Source organism: Aethalodelphis obliquidens, unplaced genomic scaffold (assembly GCF_003676395.1).
Source record: "Aethalodelphis obliquidens isolate GAN/ISIS:26980383/991018 unplaced genomic scaffold, ASM367639v1 scaffold2, whole genome shotgun sequence".
Classification (NCBI taxonomy): Eukaryota; Metazoa; Chordata; class Mammalia; order Artiodactyla; family Delphinidae; genus Aethalodelphis; species Aethalodelphis obliquidens.
The window spans coordinates 32,620,407-32,644,391 of NW_020837946.1; the positions used below are offsets into that span (position 1 = coordinate 32,620,407).

General features: G+C 37.5%; 1 protein-coding gene across 1 annotated transcript in view; it reads left to right on the plus strand.

The window, feature by feature from the left end:
* Positions 1-3,566: 3,566 nt before the first annotated feature.
* ICA1L (islet cell autoantigen 1 like) overlaps positions 3,567-23,985 on the plus strand; it is a 67,687-nt gene continuing 47,268 nt past the window's right edge. Inside the window, exon 1 of the mRNA XM_027123787.1 lies at positions 3,567-4,075. The gene's annotated coding sequence lies outside the window, so the exon portion shown is untranslated. The remainder of the gene's footprint in view (positions 4,076-23,985) is intronic.

The window sequence follows — 23,985 nt, forward strand, 5'->3', positions numbered from 1 at the left end:
AGTTCCACTGGTTCGCAGGTTTGAGGAAGTATATTATCTAATGGCAGTGTCTATAAAAACAGCAAAAAATTATCCCACCATAACAATCATTTGACATTTTATTTTATTTTATTTGGCCGTGCTGTGTGGCTTGCAAGATCTTAGTTCCCCCACCAGGGACTGAACCTCAGCCACGGCAGTGAAAGCACCGAGTCCTAACCACTGGACCACCAGGGAACTCCCATAAAAGATCTTTATTTTAAAGAAGAAGAATATATACGTTAGGTCAAGTTATTTGACCAGATTTCATGCAACCAGTAAAATGGCAGAGTAACAATCTGAATTTGGATTTATCTGAGTCTAGAGCTCAAGCCCTTAACCATACATATTCTGCCTATTCTTCAGTCATGCATGAGAACAATGATTTTATACATGCAAAGAATAAATGAGAAAATGTCTTCACCTACATGAAAGAAAGTTTATGTATAAATTTAAATGGCAGTTATTGGTACCAAACTACCATGTTATGTTCAACTTTGCACGTTTTTGCCTTAAAAATTAATTTCAATTTTAGTATACCACTAAATGTATTAGCATAATAATATGTAAATATGTACTTTAAAGATCCATTTCTGTATTTTCATATAGGAATCGTATATAAGCAGAAAGGAACTTTAGAAATTATCCTGTTATTCATATCATTTTAATTATCATGTTATTCATGTTATTAAAGGAAATCACAACCCAAACAAGTTAAATACCTAATGTGAAGGTATACAGTCCATTAGTGATAGAGATAGGAGACATGCTTCTGGGTAATAAAAGACTACAGAGAAATGATCTTGGTTAGGTACAATTTGATCGAAAGTTTAGAAACATGTCAAACAATTCTATGTACAGTCATATGCCTGGGACTTATTAATACCAAATAAAGTTCAGTGGTGGTTTCAGGGGGAGGAAATACTTTTTATATGTCTGTAACATTTCACATTAAAAAATAATCACTTCAATAATACTGTCTAATTCTAGCCTTACTTGAATAAACAAAACTGCAGTATGGGAGAGCCAGCACGCTTACCTTGTCACGTTTAAGTAATTACTAGTACGAGCACTTGGGAAGACAGCGTCTCCCTACTCTGATTGCCACTTGCTTGAAAAAATCAGATTACGGGGGGTGGGGGGGGGTGATGAATTGGGAAACTGGGATTGACATGTATACACTAAGACGTATAAAATGGATAACTAATAAGAACCTGCTGTATAAAAAAATAAATAAAATTTAAAAATTAAAAAAAAATCAGATTACAAAGTAAGTGGAACACCTTGAAGAAATGGAGCTATTTCCATGACAGCAGGCTCCATGACATCAGGTTCAACAGATCCCTAATCCTTAAGAGTAAAACAGTACAAAAGGGTAGAATTATTAATATGCTTTCTAATGTAAGTTGAGGTTTTATTTAGGATATTAACCAGAGGTTTGATTGATGGTGCAGAAATAAAAGTAAAGATCATTGCTCTGAGGAAATCAGGACTCCAGGTTGGGATACCAGATTTGCGGATCTCCACATTCCAAGCCATCTAATGGTCTTTTCTAGTCAGCTTGTGGAAGCCTACGATGGAGGAAAACACTGTTTATACTAGGATAAATCTGATAATATGTTGATAGGATATTAAACAGCAGTTCACTAAATGTTTGTACTTCTTAATGAAATTAAACCCTCCCATATAAAGTGTTTTCATGGTGTTAAATCCTTTCATTTTCTAAAAAAGTTTTTTTAAGAAAAACTAAATTTTAACTACTGCAGTTGCCTCGTTTGTTAAGGGACTCGTACAATGCTATTTAAATAGTTCCTACCCATCCAACACCGTGAGTGAGAAGACCTGATTCTTGCCCAGGAAGAGTGTCAGTAGCTCTACCTTGTTTGCTGACTCCTTTCCTATACTGTGCCCCTACCTGCACACTTTTCTTAGTGACCTATGAAGGAAAGTGATTATGTGTAAATGCTACATTATGTGGCTCAGAGACATTGTATATCTCTGTTAATTTTCCCCAATTAAGTGAACAAAACCAACAGGTCTAGCCCCAGAGTCATTACCCTGACTTCCTGCTGTGTTCCTTGGAGGCCCTTTCTCTGCTTCAGATTGAGTTAAACTTCATCCTGTTGGAACAAGCACTTCCTAAAATATCCCAAGAAACTTACTATCGTGCATAATAACAACTGGGAAGTTATCTTGCTTACTATATTAGAATAATTTGTTTTAGGTAATTAATACTGTATACTTCAGTTGTCAATTAGCTATCTTTTTTCTGTTCATTTATTGATTGAATAAACATTCATTCAGAACCGAGTGTGTATTAGGCACTGTGCCAAGAGGTAAGGCTATGGAAATGCATCCGAGGAAGCATCTAATGGGGGAGACAGGCAGGTAAGTACTTACAATACAGTACAGTTGTTGAATTTGAGAATAGAGGGACACCAAGCTTGGCATGAGTGAGTCAGGAAAGATCCGAGGAAGTACAGCAATCGTCATATTTGCCAAATATTAATTCTTACCCTTTTAAGGATCTGGACTTTAAGACTCTGAGGAAAGCTTAGATTCTTTCCTCTAAAAAAAAAAAAAAAAAGCCAAAATTTTGCATATTATTTCATGTATTCACCTTGACACCCCATATATCTCAGGGTAAGCACTCCTGGTCTACAGACTTAATATTTTCAGTCCAAATTAACTCTGTAGCATAAATAGCCTACCCTTTTCCCTATTCTAAACCTGCTTTTTTCAGGTCTTTAAGTTAAATACTTTGTAATAACATTCTAGAATCTCACCACATCTTTATGTCTTTCATGTTATAGACTTTAGTTACCACCTCAAGCGTCGAAGCGTTTTTCTTTGCTAGCCCATATGTCATAGTTGTGATTAATTCGTATTTTGTAAAATTTTAGTTGATAATTTTTGTGTCACCTTTAAAAAGAAAGCACTTTGGGGACTTCCCTGGTGGTCCAGTGGTAAGACCCCGTGCTCCCAGCGCAGGGGGCCAGGGTTCAATCCCTGGTCAGGGAACTAGATCCCATATGCGTGACGCAACTAGGAGTTCGCATGCTGCAACTAATAAGTCCACATGCCGCAACTAAAGATCCTACATGCCGCAACTAAATATGTGGCAACTAAACATGCCGCAACAAAGATCCCCAGTGCCGCAACTAAGACCGCGTCACAGCCTAAATAAATAAATTTTTAAAAAAGAAAGCACTTTGGGTTTAAATTATCTTCCACCAATAACATAATTTTACTTTTGCCTTATTTCCAATTTTTTTCTGAGGTTTTTAGGTGCAAATTTTACCTTTGACTCGAAGATTCATTTATGACAAATTATGCTTATGTAAATGTACACTTGAGGTCAGTTATTAACAGTTATTAACTTAATCCTCTTTAAACCTTTAAAATAAGTTACATACAGCACGTGAACGTTTACCGCGTGCGGCCACTGGTGCTGAGAAGCGCCTGAGAGTTCAGGAATGACCGAGGCTCAGAAACTTCCGTCCTCCGAGGGGTGGCAGCCCAGGGCCCGGCAGGTGCGGTGGGGCTGGGAGGAGGCGGGGGACCTGGGCTCCGGGCTCGGGACTCAGAAGAGGAGCCGAGAATTCCCCCCACTTCCCCACGCCTCGGAGGTCTCCCACTCAGTACCTTATACCGATGTTCTGACCGGTTTGGTGTTTGTCATTAAATGAAGAGGAATTCGGGAAAGGAGGAACAGAGAGGGTCCCGGAGTTTCTTCAAGAACCGGCCGAGAGCCGTGGCTCCCGCGGGGTTACGCGAGAGCCTGAACGGAGTGAACGCGGACGCCGGGGCAGAGGCGCCGAGGGCAGTGCGGCTTTTGCGCTCGCCAAGCCGCGGGGTTTAAATCTCCCGCCTTCCGCAGCCGGAGCCCGACACCTCCACGCTCTGGTGCGGAGGGGCACCGGCTGCGGGTGCGGCTCGGCAGCGGCGCAGGGCTCGCGAGCGGCGGCAGCGGTAACGGGCGCCGGGACCGACCTCCGAGCTGCCGAACGCGACCCGAGGCGGCGGAGGACCGGCGCGTCGCGGCTCCGGCGTCGAGGTGAGTGTCTGCGGCCTCCTCTGGCCCCCTCTCTCCGGGCGGAGGAAGGGCCGCGCCCTCCCCGGCGGAGGCTGGGAGGCCAAACCCTTGGTTCCCATGGCGACGCCCCAAGGTGGAGGGGTGGCGGGAGGGGACCGCCACGCGCGCACGCGGTCTCTCGGGGCTTCTCGCCGGCCTTCACGGTTCCCTTGGGGACCTCGGCCCCTGCGGCCTCCGCTCCCGGACGAGGTCCTGTCCGAGCTCCTCCGGGCTTACCCTGGGCAGATCGGACCAAGAGTAGTTTTAGGCTTGGCAGCGTCCCCTCGGGCCGAAGGGAGCTTCCACCCACGCTCGCCCCGGGTAGCGAGCGAACGAGCGCAGGGGCCTGAGGCTTGTTTGGGTGATTTCTCTCGAAGGTGCGGATCGCTTCCATTAGAAGCAGATGCTCACGGCCTTTAGGTGCTTTCCTGCTGACCTCCTTTTTATGTTGTGCTTATTTTCATGTTATTATTTTGTAGTGGGAATGTCTTCCTTACAAACTAAATGGCTAGTAATGGGTAAAAACAAAACACAAGTAAATGTGCGGTTTAAGACAAAGTGCAGAAGGCGCGAGCCCCCGAGGGGTTCCGCGCACAAATCTCGCTGCCTGAGGCCTTTATCCCAGCGCCACGCACCGGTCCGGCTCGTGGAAACTGGATCATCTGGTCAGATGCCCAAATGATGTCAGCTGTCAGATACCTGATGCTCTGAGAAAGATGGAGAGTGGAAAAAAAATCCATCCTGGCAACTAATCCGCGATGCTGTGGATTTGCCAGTAGAGGGTGTGGGATTATTTTTCATGTAATAGATGATTTTGATGCACAGAGCATGAAAGCAATCATAAACTCTGGGTCACTGTGAAATAGCTTATTGGGAAGATAACGTTTATCCATCGTTTGGGGTTTTTTCTAAGTATTTATGTATTGATTTATTTGGTCACGACTCAGGCAACGTACTGTAAGGTGATATTACTTTAATCATCTTCACATCAATATTTATGGAGTAGCCACAGGTGCCCATCCTTTAGTAGGAGTTAATTATACATTTATTGGCCAAATAAACATCCAATAGTATGTATATATTTTTATATGACCAGCCTTTTTAGTTGTTTTATATTCGTTGTGTATGCCTAATATACTCAGTATTCTTTGAAATTTCTGTGTTTATTTAATAGTGCAAAATGATTGTACATCTTGACATTAAAACAGTTATGTGCAAGACATTGTTCTAATTACCAGTAATTAACGTTAGAGTTAGGTGGTTGCTCAGAGATCAGCCAGTCCAAAGTGCAAAAACTACAAACATTAAGACTGGTGGAAAAACTAGGAAGCCATATTTTTATTAGAAATATTTATTATAAAAATAAAATTTATACCAATGACTGAACTAGGACAAAATATCAAAATATTAAATATCAGATATTAAACAGTATTGTTTTGTTCTACTGTGCTGTCAAACTTTATTTCATTGTGTGGTACATACTATATTAAAATTTTTCCCCTTTCCTTTATAGTTTACCTTTCTCAGTACTCACTGTGCCTCCTTTAAATTTTTATTATTTAACAACAACAGGTGGGGTGTGTGAAGGACTTTTCAGTATGTCTGTGACTGGAAAGATTTCCTCATGTGAACTGGCTTTTGTTATTTAATAACATCCTTATTCCCCTTTTCCCTTGTTTGTTTTTCATTCATCTGTTAGGTTTCTTCCTTTTTTCTGAAGTCAGACTTTTCAAACTTCTTGCATCCAATATTCACCTTCTATGTAATTATTATTATTATTATTTTCCTATTGTAGACTCATTTGCAGATAACACTTTAGGTTTTAAAAGAATTTTTTTTGTGTGGATTTAGTTTAGATGAAAAAAAAAACCAAAGCCCCAAAACTGAATTACCACAATAAATACAGTTACAACAGCCAACATTAACAACTGTTCACATTGTGTCATATTTCTTTCAAATATTTTTTAAATAAAGAAATAAAACATTTCCAATAAAGCTAAAGTTGTTTTTGTATCATACCCATTCTCTTCCTGCCCACTATATATTGCTCATTTATATTATTCTTTTTTTCTTAATCTTGCTAGAAGCATGTAAATTTTAGTAATTTTTTCAAATGAACCAACTGATTTTCTCTATTTGCTTGTTTTCTATTTCACTGGTTTCTACTCTTATTTTTATTATTTTGTTTCTTCTACTTTGGGTTTACTGTGCTCTTCTTTTTCTAACTTCTTAAAGTGGAAGTATAAATAATTGATTTTGTACCTTTTTTACTTTCATATATTGATAGGTATTTAAAGCTATAAGTTTTCTTCTAAGCATGCTTTAGCTGCATCCCACAAATTTGGGTGTTTTCATTATCATTCAGCTTAAAATATTTTAAAATTTCTCTGTCACCTGTTATTTATTTAGATGTGTTACTTTACTTCCAAATATCTGGGAATTTTTTTTAAATAGATCACTGCTATTGATTTCTAAATTAGCATTGTTGGTGTCGGAGGACGTACTCTGCACTATTTCAAAACCTTTAAATTTATTGAGATTTTTTGTTTGTTTGTTTTCTGCCTATCCTAAGGTCTGTCTTGGTGAATGTTCCAGTTACCCTTGGGGAAAAAATTTGTATTCGGCTGGTGGTGGTGGTGGAGTGGTCTATAAGTGTTAGTTAAGTCAAGTTGGTTGAAAGTGTTGTTCAGATCTTTTAAATCTCCACATGTTTTATGTCTCCTTATTCAGTCAGTTACTCTGGGGGGAGTGTTAAGTCTCTAATTATGATTGTAGATTTGTCTTTTTCTCCCTTTAGTTCTGTCAATTTTTTTCTCATATTTCGTGGCTCTGTTATTAATTACATACATATTTAAGATTGCTATGTCTTTTTGATAAATTGACCCTTTTATTATTATGAAATGGTCATCTTACCTCTGAAAATACTTTTTACCTGGAAGCCTGTTTTGTCTGACATTAATATAAGCTTAATGTTTGTCTCATATCTTTTTTATCCTTTTCCTTTTAACTCATCTGTATTTATGTTTAATGTGTGTCTCTTATAAACTACATATAGTTGGGTTGTACTACTTGTTATCTAGTCTTACAGTCTGCCTTTTAACAGTATTTATATCATCCACTTATGTTTTTGTAATTGTTTTCTGTGTTTGGATTAAGCACAAAATATTGGTGTTCTTTTTCTGTTTTCCTACTTACTCTTTGGTCCTCTTTCCTGCCTTCTTTCTAGTAAATTGAGTTTTTTTTTAATATATTCTACTTTTTCTCCTCTCTTGACTTTTTAGTTTTGCCTCTTTGTGTTATTTTTTTTTATTGATTGTGCTAGAGATCACAATATGCATCTTGAATTTATAAAGCCTATTTTCAAATATATTCTAGTACTTCATGAACAATGTAAGAGTATTACAACTTAGACTTCCATTTATCATCTTTTTATCTTTTCTTCTGTTATACATTTTACTTCTACATATGCTTTATATTTTTAAAGAATCAGTACTCTTTTAGTGAAATTTAAAGATACACATGTATATTTTTGAAACTTTCTTTGTGTTTATCAGTATATATTTACCCTTTTTGATTTCTCTCTTGCTTCCTATAGAAATGAGTTTCTATATATTATCATTTTCTTTCACCCTAAAGAATATTTAGGATTTTTAGTAGTGTAGGTCTGTGTGGGACAAAGTCTTTCAGTTTTTATCTGTCTGAAATTTTATTTTCCTTTCATTTTTGAAGGATATTTTTATTGGGTATAGAATTCTTGGCCAACTTTTTCCAGGACTTAAAGATGTAGTTCACTTGTCTTTTGTCCTCGAAAAAGTTGGTTAATTTTTTTTTTTTGTCAAGCAGTTTCCTTCTCTTCCTACTGTTCTGCCAAAGATGAAAGGAGTCATGAGTCCTAGGCAGGACTATTCACTTTCTGGATTTAAGTTCATTAGCTTTTTTTTTTTTGGCATCCTCAGCTCTCTGATTGGCTTTAAGAAAACACATAATTTTGTAGGTTATCTATCAATAGTTTATTCTCATTGTTAGGATGGGAGTTCTCTTAACTTTCTGAAGTAGAAGTGGAATACCAGTACGATACTGATTTAATTAATATTACTTAAAAATCCCTTTATTACTCTTATTTTCCAGATTTTTGAAAATTGGTGAGTTGTAGTGAACAAGCACTTTCCTACATGACTGGTACTGGGCATAAAAATTGGTATAATCTCTATGGAGGACAATTTAGCAAAATGAGAACAATTTAAAATGCATAAACCCTTTGATTCAGCCCTTATGCTTCCAGGAATTTATTTTATAGGTATACTTGCATGTATTTAAATATATATATATATATATATATATATTTACTAATTTTAGCATGGTTTGAAATAATAAAATTCTGGAAGCAATCTAAATATCCATCAATAATAGACCAGTCAAGTAGATTATTGTACATCCATACACATGGAATGTTATATATCCATTAAAATTGTATTTCAGCTATGTAGAAAATTCCATGTTATATTCTTTTTCCTTTAGTACTGTACAGTCTCACTTTTATCCATTCTCTAATGTGGCTGAAGAGATGCCTGAGGCCAGGATAAACTATTTAATTTGTAGGTGGCCCTCTTTTTTTCTGTCTAGATGCTAGTAGCATTCTTTCTTTACCCTTAAAATTCAGCAACATTCCATAGCATGTCTTTTTTTTTTTTTTGCGGTATGTGAGCCTCTCACTGTTGTGGCCTCTCCTGCTGCGGAGAACAGGCTCCGGACACGCAGGCTCAACGGCCATGGCCCACGGGCCCAGCCGCTCCGCCGCATGTGGGATCCTCCCGGACCGGGGTACGAACCCGTGTCCCCTGCCTCGGCAGGCGGACCCCCAACCACTGTGCCACCAGGGAAGCCCCCCACAGCATGTCTTATTCTTGATCATTCTCTATTAATTTTTCTTGGAACACGGTGAACCCTTTCAATTTTCAACTTTATATTCTTGAATATTTTGGCTGTTCCATATGTCTGTCCCTCTCTAAGAATATTTCTTACGTTAGATCTCAATTGTTTATCTTCCAGATCTATACATCATATTATTCTGTCCAACCACTTTGTTTGAATCTAACCACCTTTATCTTGTAATCTTCATTCTGAATGATTTTCCCAGGCTCATCATCCGTGTTATTCACTTAGTTTTCTGAAGTATCTATTCTACTTGGAATTGTTTCTAATGCAGTTTCAAGTTCTGTGGTATTTTTTTCCTCTTCTTTTTCTTTATATCTTTTGCTTCCTTTAGCTCTTTTTTAAAAATCTCTTTTATGGAATATTATTCCATTTATCTACAGGCAGAGCAGTTTTTCTTTAAACCTGTTTTATGAAGCAATTTTTCAAATTTATATATAATTTTCTCTTTCTCACATAACGGTCCCTCCTTTTCTTATAGTGCTACTTTTTCATGTTATTTATTTTTCATGTTATTTATTGTTGAAAGGAGTAGTTCTATTTTGCCCTACTTTTTGCCCAAGAGTAGTATAAGTAGTTTTATATAACCCTGTACCATGGAATAACTAGCCCTTGGAATAACTGCCTTAGAGGCTGAATAGGTAGGTGACTGGGTACATTATCTTGATCTCTTCTTTAACTGGCTTCTTGGTGACAGTTTTGGGGGTTTTTTTTTGCGGTACGCGGGCCTCTCACTGTTGTGGCCTCTTCCGTTGTGGAGCACAGGCTCTGGACGCGCAGACCCAGCAGCCATGGCTCACGGGCCTAGCCGCTCTGCGGCATGTGGGATCTTCCCAGACCAGGGCACAAACCCGTGTCCCCTGCATCGGCAGGTGGACTCTCAACCACTGCGCCACCAGGGAAGCCCTTGGTGACAGTTTTCATATGCTCTCTTGTAGCAGTTTCCCACAGCATATGTTAATCACTGGTTCCAGAGGCAGGTCAATGCTGATATATCTCTGATTTTTCTAGGGTACTTTTGTCTGCTATAGAAGGTTGACTACCAGCTTGTTGTTTCTGTTTCCCTACAGCCATGCCTTGCCCCTTGGCAGGGAAAATTAAAACTATCCTGGCCATTCTAGGTTTTAGGGAGCCCAATACATAATACCTCTCACCTTTTTGTTCCCTCTTGAGATTGAAACCAATTCAGATGTAGTCAAAGACCTAGGCAGATGGAAATAAAATATCAGCTTTATTATTGAGAGAACTGTTAGAGGGTGTGTATCATGTCAATGGTCTTTTAATATTTCTGTCCCCTAGTCCAGACCTGGAAGAGCCCACTCAAGGGAAAGTTTGGGTCTTCATACTAGACACACTTACCTAAGACTTTTGCCTCACACTGATTAGGTCACAAGTGATGAGTAAAAGGTTAAAAAAGGACTAAATTCACTAATTTTATGACTTGATACATTAGCTCTACCCAGTCAAGAAATGTGGACCAATGGTTAATTCACCCGTCAGGCTTCTCGCTGTAGGGGAGAAAGGGCAAGAGGCTGGGAATATTTATAGAAAATTTCTCCTCATAGAAACCAGAAGAGCTTAAAACGAAGCATTCCCCCCCTTAAACATAATGATCTCTTCTTCAGTAGTCTTCTTTGCTAGCCTGTGATAATATAGGCACCAAGTAAACTGCCTACCTCTTCCTTAAATCTGGCTGCTATGCCTTTAAGAATTCATGTTTTCAAGTTAATTAATTATTGGAATTGCTCTTCAGGACCTAATCTATTTGCCAAAACCGAATCTGCTTCAGACTAGATGAGATGCATGTCAAATTTGGTCATCCTCTTTGAATCTGATGCAAACTTCATTGTATCTGACATTTACTCATTGGCATCAGTGCTATGAGATGTGGCAATTTTTTCCCCATGGGGGACCTGATTTAATGAATAGAAGGTTTTATTTATTTATTTATTTATATATTATTGAGATATAGTTGATATAGAATATTATATAAGTTACAGGTGTACAACAATTTTTAAAGGTTATACTCCACTTATAGTTATTATAAAACATTGGCTGTATTTCCTGTGTTGTACAATATATCCTTGTAGCTTATTTATTTTATAAATAAATATTATTTTATTTTATAAATAAATACCTCTTAATCTCCTACCCTTATTTTTCCCCTTTCCCCTTCCCTCTCTCTACTGGTAACCACTAGTTTGTTTTCTGTATCTGAGTCTGTTTCCTTTTTGTTATATTCACTAGTTTCTTTTATTTTAGATTCTACTTATAAGTGATATCATACAGTATTTGTCTTTCTCTGTCTGACTTATTTCACTTAGCATAATAACCTCCAAGTCCATCCATGTTGTTGCAAATGACAAATTTCGTTCTTTTTTGTGGCTGAGTAGTATTGTATCTATGTACACCACATTTTCTTTATCCATTTATCTGTTGATAGACACTTAGGTTGCATCCATATCTTGGCAATTGTAAGCAATGATGCTATGAATGTTGGAGAGTACATGTCTCTTTTCAGATAGTGTTTTTCTTTTTTTCTGATATATACCCAGGAGTGAAATTGTTGGGTCATATGGTAGTTCTATTTTTAGTTTTTTAAGAAACGTCCATACTGTTTCATAAAACAGAGGGAGAGAGACAGAGGGAGATTAGACACATACACAGAGGAGAAGGTGATGTGAAGACAGAGATTGGAGTTATGTTGTTATTAGCCAAGGACTGCCAGCAGCCATTAGAAGGTAGAAGAGGGAAGAAAGTATTCTTCTCTAGAGTCTCCCAGAAAGTACAGCCCTGCTAATACCTTGATTTAAGACTTCTGGCCTCAAGAACTGTGAGATAATAAATTTCTATCCTTTTAAGCCACCAAGTTTGTGGTAATTTGTTACAGCAGCCATAGGAAATTAGTATATTGATCATACCACTACATTCTTTTATATTTTCTTATCTCTTTGTGGATTTCTTTTCATTTGTTCCACTGCTCTATGGTTCTGGTGCCAGTACCATTCTGTTTTAATTAGTAAGGTTCACATTCAGGCTTATTTTTTCAAGATAATTGTCATTTTGTTAAAGTACATGTCCATTACCTTTAAAAGTCAAATATTAAAGGATTATAATGTTTAAAAGCAGTTCTTCCAATCCTGCTCCAGTTCCAGTCTCCAGTGTCATGTACCTTCAACCCTTTTGTTTTCTCTGGTATTTTCTAAATCACATATTTATATGCTACGTTTTGATTTGTTAATTTAAAGCATTATCTACTAGGACTTAGCTCTCCTTCACCACCACAATCTAACCCCATATTACAATTTTTATTAAATCAAATAAGTGTTTATGTTACTGTGAACTAACAAGTATTTTTAAAACTTAGTCAAAAAAAATATTACTGAGACTGATGTCAAAGAGCATACTGCTTATATTTTCTTCTGAAGTTTTATGGTTTCAGGTCTTATATTTAACTCTTTAAATTTATTTTTGTGTATCATTGAGAAAGTAGTCCAGTTTGATTCTTTTGCACATAACTGTCCAGTTTTCCTAGCACTATTTATTAATGAGGCTCTCTTTTCCCCAATCTATATTCTGCCTCCTTTGTCAGATTAATTGCCCATGTAAGTGTGGGTTCATTTCTGGGCTCTGTGTTCTGTTCCGTTGATCTATATGTCTGTTTTAGTGCCAATACCATACTGCTTTGATGACTGTAGCTTTGTAGTATAGTTTGAAATTAAGGTGCATGATACCTCCAAGTTTGTTCTTCTTTCTCAAGATTGTTTTGGCTATTCAGGGTCTTTTGCGTTTACATACAAATTTTAGAATTATTCTAGTTCTGTGAAAAATACCATTGGTATTTTGTTAAGATTGCATTGAATCTGTAGATTTCCTTGAGTAGTATGGTCTTTTTAATAATATTAATTCTTCTAATCCATGAGCACGGTTTATCTTTCCATCTGTTTGGGAAGTCTTTGGTTACTTTCATCAGCATCTTACAGTTTTCTGAGTACCAGATTTTTACCTCCTTAATCAGATTCATTTCTATGTATTTTATTCTTTTTGATGTGATTGTAAATGGGATCATTTTCTTTCTTTTTTTTTGGCTGCATTGGGTCTTAGTTGCGGCAGACAGGATCTTCATTGAGGTGTGCGGGATCTTCCGTTGCAGTGCGCAGGCTTCTCTCTAGTTGTGGCATGTGGGTTTTTTTCTCTCACTAATTGTGGTACATGGGCTCCAGGGCGCACGGGATCTGTAGTTGTGGCGCATGGGCTCCAGAGCACATGGGCTCTGTAGTTTGTGGCACACTGAGGCATGCTAGTTCAGTACTTTTGGCACGTGGGCTTAGTTGCCCCACGGCATGTGGGATCTTAGTTCCCTGACCAGGAATCGAACCCATGTCCCCTGCATTGGAAGGTGGATTCTTTACCACTGGACCACCAGGGAAGTCCCTAAATGGGATCATTTTCTTAATTTCTCTTTCAGATAGTTCTTTGTTAGTGTATAGAAATGCAACAGATTTCTGCATATTAATTTTGTATCCTGCAACTTTACCAAATTCATGAATGAGTTCTAATAGTTTTGTCATGGTATATTTAGGATTTTCTATATATCGTATCATCTTACCTGTAAACAGTGACAGTTTTTCTTCTTCCTTCCCAGGAATGATTTGGATTCCTTTTATTTATCTTTCTTCTCTGATTACTGTGGCCAGGACTTCCAATACTATGTTGGATAAAAGTGACAAGAGTGGGCATCCTTGTCTTGTTCCTGATCTTAGAGAAAATGCTTTCAGCTTTATAGGCACATGAAAAGATGTTCAACATCACTAATTATAGGGGAAATGCAAATCAAAGCCACAATGAGATATCACCTCTAAATAACAAGTGTTGGTGAGGATGTGGATAAAAGGGAACCCTTGTACACTGTTGGTGGGAATGGAAATTGGTGCAGCCACTATGGAAAACAGTATTAGGGACTTAGGTAATTCCTCAAAAAATTAAAAATAGAATTACCATATGATCTAGCAGTTCCACTCCTGGGTATTTATCTGAAGAAAATGAAAATACTAATTCAAAAAGATATATGGACCCCTATGTTCATTGCAGCATTATCTACAATAGCCATGATCAGGAAGCAGCCTTAGTGCCCTTCAAAAGATGAATGGATAAACAAGATGGTATACACACACACACACACACACACACACACACACGTGCGCGCTGGAATATTACTCAGCCATAAAAAAGAATGAAATCTTGCCATTTGCAAACATAACAAAACAGAAACAGAGTCATAGATACAGAGAAGTAGGTGATTGCAAGAGGGGAGGGGTTTGGGTGGAGGAGAGATGAAGGAGGTGAGGGAGATTAAGAGGTACAAATTTCCAGTTGCAAAATAAATGTCACAGGTATGAAATGTACAGTGTGGGGAATATAGTCAATAATTATGTAATGTCTTTGTATGGTGACAGACAATAACTAGATTTATCATGGTAATCGTTTTGAAATGTATAGAAATAGCAAATCACAATGTGTGTAGCATAGTGTTGTAGGTCAATTATACTTCAAAAGGAAACAAACTCATAGAAAAAGAGATCAGGTTTGTGGTTACCAGAGGTGGAGGGTGGGGAGAGAGAAGATGGATGAAGGCAGTCAAAAGGTACAAACTTCCAGTTATAAGATTAATAAGTACTAGTAATGTAGTGTACAACATGATAAATAAAATGAACACTGCTGTATGCTGTCTGAAAGTTGTTAAAGAGTAAATCCTAAAGAGTTCTCATCACCAGGAAAAAAGTCTTTTTCTGTTTCTTTAATTTGTCTCTATATGAGATGATGGATGATCGCTAAACTTGTGGTAGTTATTTCACGATATATGTAAGTAAAATCATGCTGTACACCTTAAACTTATTCAGTGCTGTGTGTCACATATATATGTCACATATATGTTTATATATATATAAAACTGGAAGAAAAAAAACCAACTTAGTTGGTTTAGTGCCCTATAACCATTCCTCCTTTTTTGAATATCATGTCCCTTCATTTTTATTGGAATTAATACTGGCTTTTTTTTTAACCTAATTTTCTGAATAACCATTGATTTTTTTTCCCCAATTGCTCTAACATTTCTGCTATCTGGCTATGAGTAATATGCTCAAACATATCAGTTATGTTTCCTAGTGATCTGCTTTCTAGAGTCACTTAATCTTCCTGCTTGAATTTGAGCTGCTTGTTCTGTGTAGCTGTCATCTTAGGCCTTCCCTTCATTGCTTTTCCAGATTTGATTTAGTTCTTCTCATCATGCATTGCTGCTTTTGAGAAATCTGCTCTTATTCTGACTCCCAATGCTTTGTATGTGATCTAATTTTTATCTCTTAGAACTTTCAGGATCTTTTTATCCCTGCTTTTCTGAAAGTTTACAGTGATGCATTTTGGAGCAAATCTCTTTTTGTATGGAGATTTGTGTCCTTCAGTTACAGGAAATTTTCTTCAATTATTTCTTCCCTTAGTCAATCTTTACAATACTCTTTAGACAAATATTAGACTTCCAGGACTGTCTTTAATTTCCTTAACTTTTTTTTTTAATGTATTTATTTATTTTTGGCTGCATTGGGTCTTCGTTGCTGCGCAGGGGCTTTTTCTAGTTGTGGCGAGCAGGGGCTACTCTTCGTTGTGGTGAGCAGGCTTCTCATTTCGGTGGCTTCTGTTGTTGCGGAGCACAGGCTCTAGGCGCGCGGGCTTCAGTAGTTGTGGTGCGTGGGCTTCAGTGGTTGTGGCTCGCGGGCTTTAGAACGCAGGCTCAGTAGTTGTGGCGCACAGGATTAGTTGCTCCGCAGCATGTGGTATCTTCCCTGACCAGGGATGAAACCCGTGTCCCCTGCGTTGGCAGGCGGATTCTTAACCACTGCCCCACCAGGGAAGTCCCTAATTTTTTAAACTTTTTTATGGTTCTGCTTTCTGAGATATTTCTTATATTTTTCAACCCTTTTATTAATGTTTTAAAATTTTCAACTATTCTATTTTTTTCCCAATGATTCTTTTTTATCCCTTTATTATTCCTTTCTAAGTGATAGTCTGTTCATGGAAGCAGTAGCTTTACTTATCTCTCTGATAAGATAATATTTTATAAGACAATATTTGAGGGATATTAGTTAGAGAGTTATTTTTTGTTTTGTCCCCCCCCCCCCCCCACCGCAAGCCCCATATTGTCTTTGTTTCTTTTCATATATTTTCTTTTTTGTTGTTGTTGGTTTAGGTCAGAGGTCTTTCTTGACGGAGAGTTTCCTCAGATATCTGGCTATCTTTGGCTCTCTATATGTAAGATTATAACAAAGCTAATTGGAAGCTTAGTATGTGGGAGTGAGCTTAGTATGTGGTGAGTTTCGCCCTAGGGTGAAAAGGCAAAGATCTGTCCTTTTAGAATGTCCAAATTAAGTACTCCTTTTCTCTGGAGCTTTTAATTTTTTTCAGAGAAAAGAATGTTCCAGTCTTCTCTGAGGAGTGGAGAGGTGTGTGTGTAGTGCTTTGCTACTGGTGAGCAAGGAAGGGGAAGAGAGCTTGAAATTCAGTGATTCGGCATGTAAACTTTCACTTAATCATTTTGTTTTCAGGCCAAGCCCTCTGCTGTGTTAGCTTGCCAAAGACCAGAGCTTTCCATGTTTAATTTCTTCAGCTTCCATTTAGTGACATAGATTAAGGGGGCGGGGAGGTGCCGCAGGGTCCCGCCTGCTGTATACAGGCTTCAATGAATCCTCCTTCCACTTCTAAATGGTGAGTCTTTCAGATAATCTGCAGGGTAATTGACTCATTCCTCATTAGCATTCCTCTGTTAGTTGCTTAGGATACTACTTTCTCTGCCTTCTTCTAAAAATTTATTGAAATCTCTCATATGCTCTAGTCACTATGCTTATTTTCTCTATGCTTATCAGTTAATAGATAACCTTTTTGTTTTGTACCTTTACTGTTATTTTAGTGGGTTTGGGAAGGGAACACAGGTAAGTGCATGTAGTCAATCTGCATTTTTGACAGGGCACCCTTGTAATATATTTTAATACCTGAAAGGGCAAGTTTTTCTCAGTGTTGAGTTTTAAAATTATGTCAGTCAAATAAAAAAAGTTTAGGGTTTTAAAGTTTTACATCCTATGCATTCTTGTTTATTGAGAGGCTGTATGTAATAATGTATTATACTTATATACAACTTTATATTTTTAAAAGCAATTTTGGGGCTTCCCTGGTGGCGCAGTGGTTGAGAGTCCACCTACTGATTCAGGGGACACGGGTTCGTGCCCCGGTTCGGGAAGATCCCACATGCCGCAGAGCGGCTGGGCCCGTGAGCCATGGCCGCTGAGCCTGCGCATCCGGAGCCTGTGCTCCGCAACGGGAGAGGCCACAACAGTGAGAGCCCCGCGAACCACAAAGAAAAAAAAAATCACTGGTAAAAGCAATTTTGTATGTGTTATCCCATTTGAGCTTCATTTTATGAGAGGTTCTGCAGTTGGGAACATTGAGCATAGCAGAGGATTGGGAGAGGTGTTGGCCTGAAATTTGCAATAAAGTTGGGAATATAATACTCAAGTTTCATAAGCAGTTAGCTTTAATATCATTAATTTTTTTTTTGATTTATTTTTGGCTGCGTTGGGTCTTTGTTGCGGTGCGGGCTTTCTCTAGTTGCAGCGAGTGGGGGCTACTCTTCGTTGAGGTGTGAGGGCTCTCATTGCGGTGGCTTCTCTTGTGGAGCACGGGCTCTAGGCGCACGGGTTTCAGTAGTTGCAGTACGCGGACTCAGTAGTTGTGGCACACGGGCTTAGTTGCACCGAGGCACATGGGATCTTCCTGGACCAGGGCTCGAACCCATGTCCCCTGCATTGGCAGGCGGATTCTTAACCACTGTGCCACCAGGAAAGTCCTAATATCGTTTTAACAGAAGAACTTAGTGTGATACTTTAAACTATCAAAAACTTTTGAAATACAGTTTTTCAGCCATTCTTTCAAAAAGATAAAATATTTTCTTCTCTAGTTCACTTCCTCTTCTCTAATATATTGTTTATATTTTGAATGGTCTTATTGATTTTCATCAACATTTTTCAAGTCTTATTTTCTTTTTTTTAAAAACATCTTTATTGGAGTATAATTGCTTTACAATGGTGTGTTAGTTTCTGCTTGATTTATTTATTTAAGAATAGTTGGTTTACAATATTGTGTTAACTTCAGGTTAGTTTCAGCATAGTGATTCAGTATTTTTGTAGCTTATATTCCATTATAGGTTATTACAAGATAATAGGTTTAATTCCTTGTGCTATACAGTAAATCCTTGTTGCTTATCTATTTTCTATATAGTAGTTTGTATCCATGAATCCCATACCCCTAATTTGTCCCTCTCCCCCTTCCCTCTCCCCTTTGGTAACCAGAAGTTTGTTTTCTATGTTTGTAAGTCTATTTCTGTTTTGTATATACTATCATTTGTATTTTTTTTAGATTCCACATATGAATGATATTGTATAGTATTTGTCTTTGTCTGACTTATTTCATTAAGCATAATATTCTCTAGGTCTATCCACGTTGTTGCAAATGGCAGTATTTCATTTTTCTTTATGGCTGAGTAATATTCCATTGTTTATATATGTGTGTGTGTGTGTGTGTGTGTGTGTGTGTGTGTGTGTATCGCATCTTCTTAAGTCAGTCATCTTTTGATGAGCACTTGGGTTGCATCCATGTCTTGGCTATTGTAAATAGTGCTGCTGTGAACATTGGGGTGCATGTAGCTTTTTGAATTAGTGTTTTTGTTTTTTCCCGTTATATACCCAAGAGTGGAATTGCTGGATCATATGGTAGTTCAGTTTTTAACTTTCTAAGGAACCTCCATACTGTTTTCTGTAATGACTGCCCTGATTTGCATTCCCACCGAAAGTGTACGAGGGTTCCCTTTTCTCCACATCCTCTCCAAAATTTACTTGTAGTTTTTTGATGGTAACCATTCTGACTGGTGTGAGGTGACACCTCATTGTGGTTTTGATTTCCATTTCTATAATAATTAGCAATGTTGAGCATCTTTTCATGTGCCTGTTACCCATCTGTATGTCTTCTTTGGAAAAATGTCTGTTCAGGTATTCTGCCATTTTTTGATTGGATTGTTTGGTTTTTTTGATATTGAGTTGTATGAGCCATTTGTATATTTTGGATGTTAACCCCTTGTTGGTCGCATCATTTGCAAATATTTTCTCTCATTCCACAGGTTGTGTTTTTGTTTTGTTGATGGTTTCCTTTGCTGTGGAAAAGCTTTTAATTATCTAATAATCTATTTTTTTAATTAAAAAAATTTTTTTAACATCTCTGTTGGAGTATAAGTGCTTTACAATCGTGTGTTAGTTGCTGCTTTATAACAAAGTGAATCAGCTATATGTGTACATATATCCCCATATCTCCTCCCTCTTGCGTCTCCCTCCCACCCTCCCTATCGCACCCCTCTAGGTGGACACAACGCACAGAGCTGATCTCCCTGTGCTATGTGGCTGCTTCCCATTAGCTATCAATTTTACATTTGGTAGTGTATATATGTCCATCCCACTCTCCCACTTCATCCCAGCTTACCCTTCCCCCTCTGCGTGTCCTCAAGTCCATTCTCTACGTCTGCATCTTTATCCTGTCCTGCCCCGAGGTTCTTCAGAACCTTTTTGTGTTTTTTTTTTTTAGATTCCACATATATGTGTTAGCATACAGTATTTGTTTTTCTCTTTCTGACTTACTTCACTCTGTATGACAGACTCTAGGTCCATCCACCTCACTACAAATAACTCAATTTAATAATCTATTTTAAATGTTACTCATATCTTCTTTATGAAATGATATGAAATGATATCATTTCTTTATGAAATGATATAATTAAGTAAATTAATTATATCTCTATAGTAAATTCATAATATGTCAGTCTAAAAAGTAAATAACAATCCTGAAGCATATCATTTTTTGAAAAAAATAACATCTAATTTGTTTTTTTATGTAACCTCTTTTCTATAGACTAAAATTATGCCAATTAATAAAAGTATAGACTACTTATAAAAAATAAATTTTATTGTGACTAGAAATTCAAATACAGTTTGCAGAATTGACTTTCTGTTTTGTTAATGACCTTTTTCTGTTTTCATTCTTATAAGCAACATTCTTTCTTATGTACCTAACTAGTTCTTGGAAACCTATAGGTTTTTGGACGCAGGTTACCTGAAAATTAGGAAACTAATATTGTATGTTTCAGTTAACTCACTATAAGACAGAAGATAACTTTAATCATACTTTCCTCACCTTCAAAATGCAAAAGAACACTGCTTCTGGAGTCAAAGTCTTGGATGTGTGCTAAGTATCAATATGTTCTTAATGTATGTGTATCCTTGAGAAAGTTCCCTTAATTTCACAATGCCTCGGTGATCTCCTTTACAAAACCAGAATAATAAAATCTGCCATTTCTAGTTGTCAGGGTTGTCATGAAGATTGAAGGAGATAAAATGTATGAAAATGTTTTAAAAATTGTCAAGAGTTCTACAAGTATAATGATTACTATTTTAGTCAGTAGTAATACCAAGATTATCAGGAACTTTTAAATATCTTAAGCCCCCTCTAAGACTTTACCTTTTACATAATTTTGAATTATTTTTGAAAAACAATTAAGCTCTAGTCATGTTATAAGAATATTAGGTGGACATTGTATCCTCTCTGTGGGCAACTTACTTTCTTAGTATGGGATTTTGGGGTGTATGATTGAATGGCTGTAAGTAATTACCATATTCTTTCTGTTTTAGATAAAGACAGGTCTGCATCTAATTTTCTCATTCAGTGTCTTATTGGTGTTATGATTGCAGTGTCAAGTGTAGCACCCAGAACAAAGCTGGCATTTAATATGTGTATGAAACTGACTTCCTTATTGGGACTCTTTGGAAATTTCAGCTAATTATAGTTCTGCCTACTTCTATTGTCTCAGAGTATTTGTAAATTTCAACTGCCCTAGTCCTGTTTTCATCTCTCAGTAACCAAACCCACATTTGGCTAAACAACAGTTAAGCTCACCTATCTGAAAGGATTGGTATTTATAACCTGATGCAATTCTAGTCTAATATTAAAGCTGGTACTTTATAAATATATCCTTTAGGAAAGTTCGAGGGGCAATTCTCAATCTGTGACTTAAAAGTTTGTCTTTCATATCAGTAACCCCTAATGATTCCAGTAGGCTTCAGTTTGTCTCCATCTGTGCAAGGGGACATACAAATCACCCTGTAACATAATCTACTCATTGATTTGCCAGAGCCAAAAGCTATTCCTGAATTAATGGACAATTGATGAAAGATTAGTCAGGCAGTATCTTTAAAAATTACATATATGGGGCTTCCCTGGTGGCACAGTGGTTAAGAATCCGCCTGCCAATTCAGGGGACACGGGTTCACGAGCCCTGTTCGGGGAAGATCCCACATGCTGTGGAACAACTAGGCCTGTGCGCCACAACTACTGAGCCTGTGCTCTAGAGCCTGCATGCTGCAACTACTGAGCCTGTGTGCCACAACTAATGAAGCCCGTGCGCCTAGAGCCTGCGCTCCGCAGCAAGAGAAGCCACCGCAATGAGAAGCCCACACACCACAGCAGAGAGTAGCCTCCGCTTGCTGCAACTAGAGAAAGCCCGCGTGCAGCAACAAAGACCCAACACAGCCAAAAATAAATAAATAAAATAAATTTATTTTTAAAAATTACATATAGTATATATATGTGCGTGTGTACATACATATGTATGTATACATACATATGAACAAAGAGTAAACATTAGCTTAAAGAGACTTATGACTCTTCAGACTATGCTTGGAGAACCATGATCTAGATCAGAGTTCTGTAAACTTTTTCTGTAAAAGACCATGATAGTAATTTTGGCTGTGTAAACCATGCAGTCTGCTGGATCTACTTGATTCCGCTGCTGTAGCAAGAAGGCAGCTAAGGACTAATTTGCCAGAGGACCATAGTGTTTGCCCATCAGCCTAGATCCCTGAAATGCAGTGGAGATGTGATCTTGGTTAGGCACATCATTTACCCACAAAGCACTTTCTTCTGAGGTGAGTTGTTTGAGTTCCTTTTTTTAGGTTGAACCATATGAAATTGCTGATTTTGTAGGTCAAAACTGATCTAATGTTGGCAGTTTCATATTGGTCAATCAAAGACAAAAAGCTATTTTACTTATAAAAACTGTTTAATCAGCACACATAGTCTGTATTGCTATTGCTCTGGTGAATGATTTTATGGCAAATGAGGATAAATGACACTTTAATCTCTTTATAGCAGTCTTGTTGGGTGATGGAGTTCGTATAAGCTTTTCACTCTAACTCTATATCGAATAAATTTTCTCTGTGTAATTGTTTTATATTCTCTCAGTTATGATTAAGATTTTTAAATTTCTTTTATTGGTCTCTCATTGTATGGAAGTCTCCATCCCTTTTGAACTAGATAACAGAAATAGAAAGTTGAACTAGGTAACCTCTAAGGTTCTTTTCAATTTCTTTCAACTATGGGATTTAAGTATCTATTATATATAGAACATATTTCTCATTAAACTATTATTCTTATTATGGTTAATCCATAGCACAATACTAAGAACCTAGTACAAATTTGATTCACCTTCTTCAAACCTTCAAATTTTACCACCTTTCTGCTTTCTTTCTTGAAGTTCTCCTGTGTTCTCACTGCTTAACTATCTTCATATAGTTAGCTCCCAAATCACCATTTCCAATCTAAAAATTAAAATGAAAAGGCATAAAATAATATCTTCTTAACTGCCAACAATTTTTGTTCTAAGTGCTCTACATGTATTTTCTCTTTTGATTCTTATAGCAATCTATTTACTTCATTATTCCTATTTTACCGATGAGAAAACTAAGGGTCAGAAAGATTAATGTAACTTGCACAATGTCCCACGGCTAGTAAATAGTGGAGTTGTTGGCTTCAAACCTAGGCAGTATGACTGGAGATCCAAGCTTGAAACAACCTTTGCTACTATGGTTTTAATTGGTTGTTAGATATTTCTGTAAACTCAGATGTCCCTTATCATTTCAAATTCAAAATTTCACACATCAAATGCATAGTGTTCCCACTTAGATAGCTTCTTCTAATTGCCCTTATTTTTCAGGGGCAAAACTTGAATCATTATTAACAAGTTCTATAGATTCTTCCTTCAGATATATTCTTATGCTAATGTCCTTGGTCCAGACTCCTATTAGATTATATCTGGAATATGGAAAGATTTTCTAAACTCTCTGTTTAGTCTTTCTGCTGCTCCAAAACCTTCATTGGCTCCACGTTACCTATTAGGCTGTACAGATAAAAATCCACCTGCCAACACAGAGGACATGGGTTCGATCCCTGGTCCAGGAAGATCCCACATGCTGTGGAACAACTAAGCCCGTGCACCACAGCTACTGAGCCTGCGATCTAGAGCCCGCAAGCCACAACTACTGAGCCCACGTGCCACAACTACTGAAGCCCGCACGCCTAGAGCCTGTGATCCGCAACAAGAGAAGCCACCACAATGAGAAGCCCGTGCACCACAACAAAGAGTAGCCCCACTCGCTGCAACTAGAGAAAGCCCACATGCAGCAATGAAAACCCAAAGCAGCCAATAAATAAATAAATAAATGTTCCTTTAAAAAAAGAAAAAAGAGAAAATTCATGGCTTGGGAGCTAGAGTAATCAGGAATACTACATTAATATTAAACAGCAACCCTGTCTAATGTATTTTCTTAATTACATCAAATGGTGATGTTGTATTTAGTCAAAAGTCTTCACAGATTATTTTTCTCAAGGGGATTTCAGTGCTTCAGTTTGCACATTACCATCAGTTTGTTCTGCTTGTTTCTCTGTGATGTCATAGTAACGAGATGTTATAAGTAAAGTGAGTATAGAACTACCTCTAAAGAGAATATTGATTTGTTTTATTTTAATATTTGTATTCCATA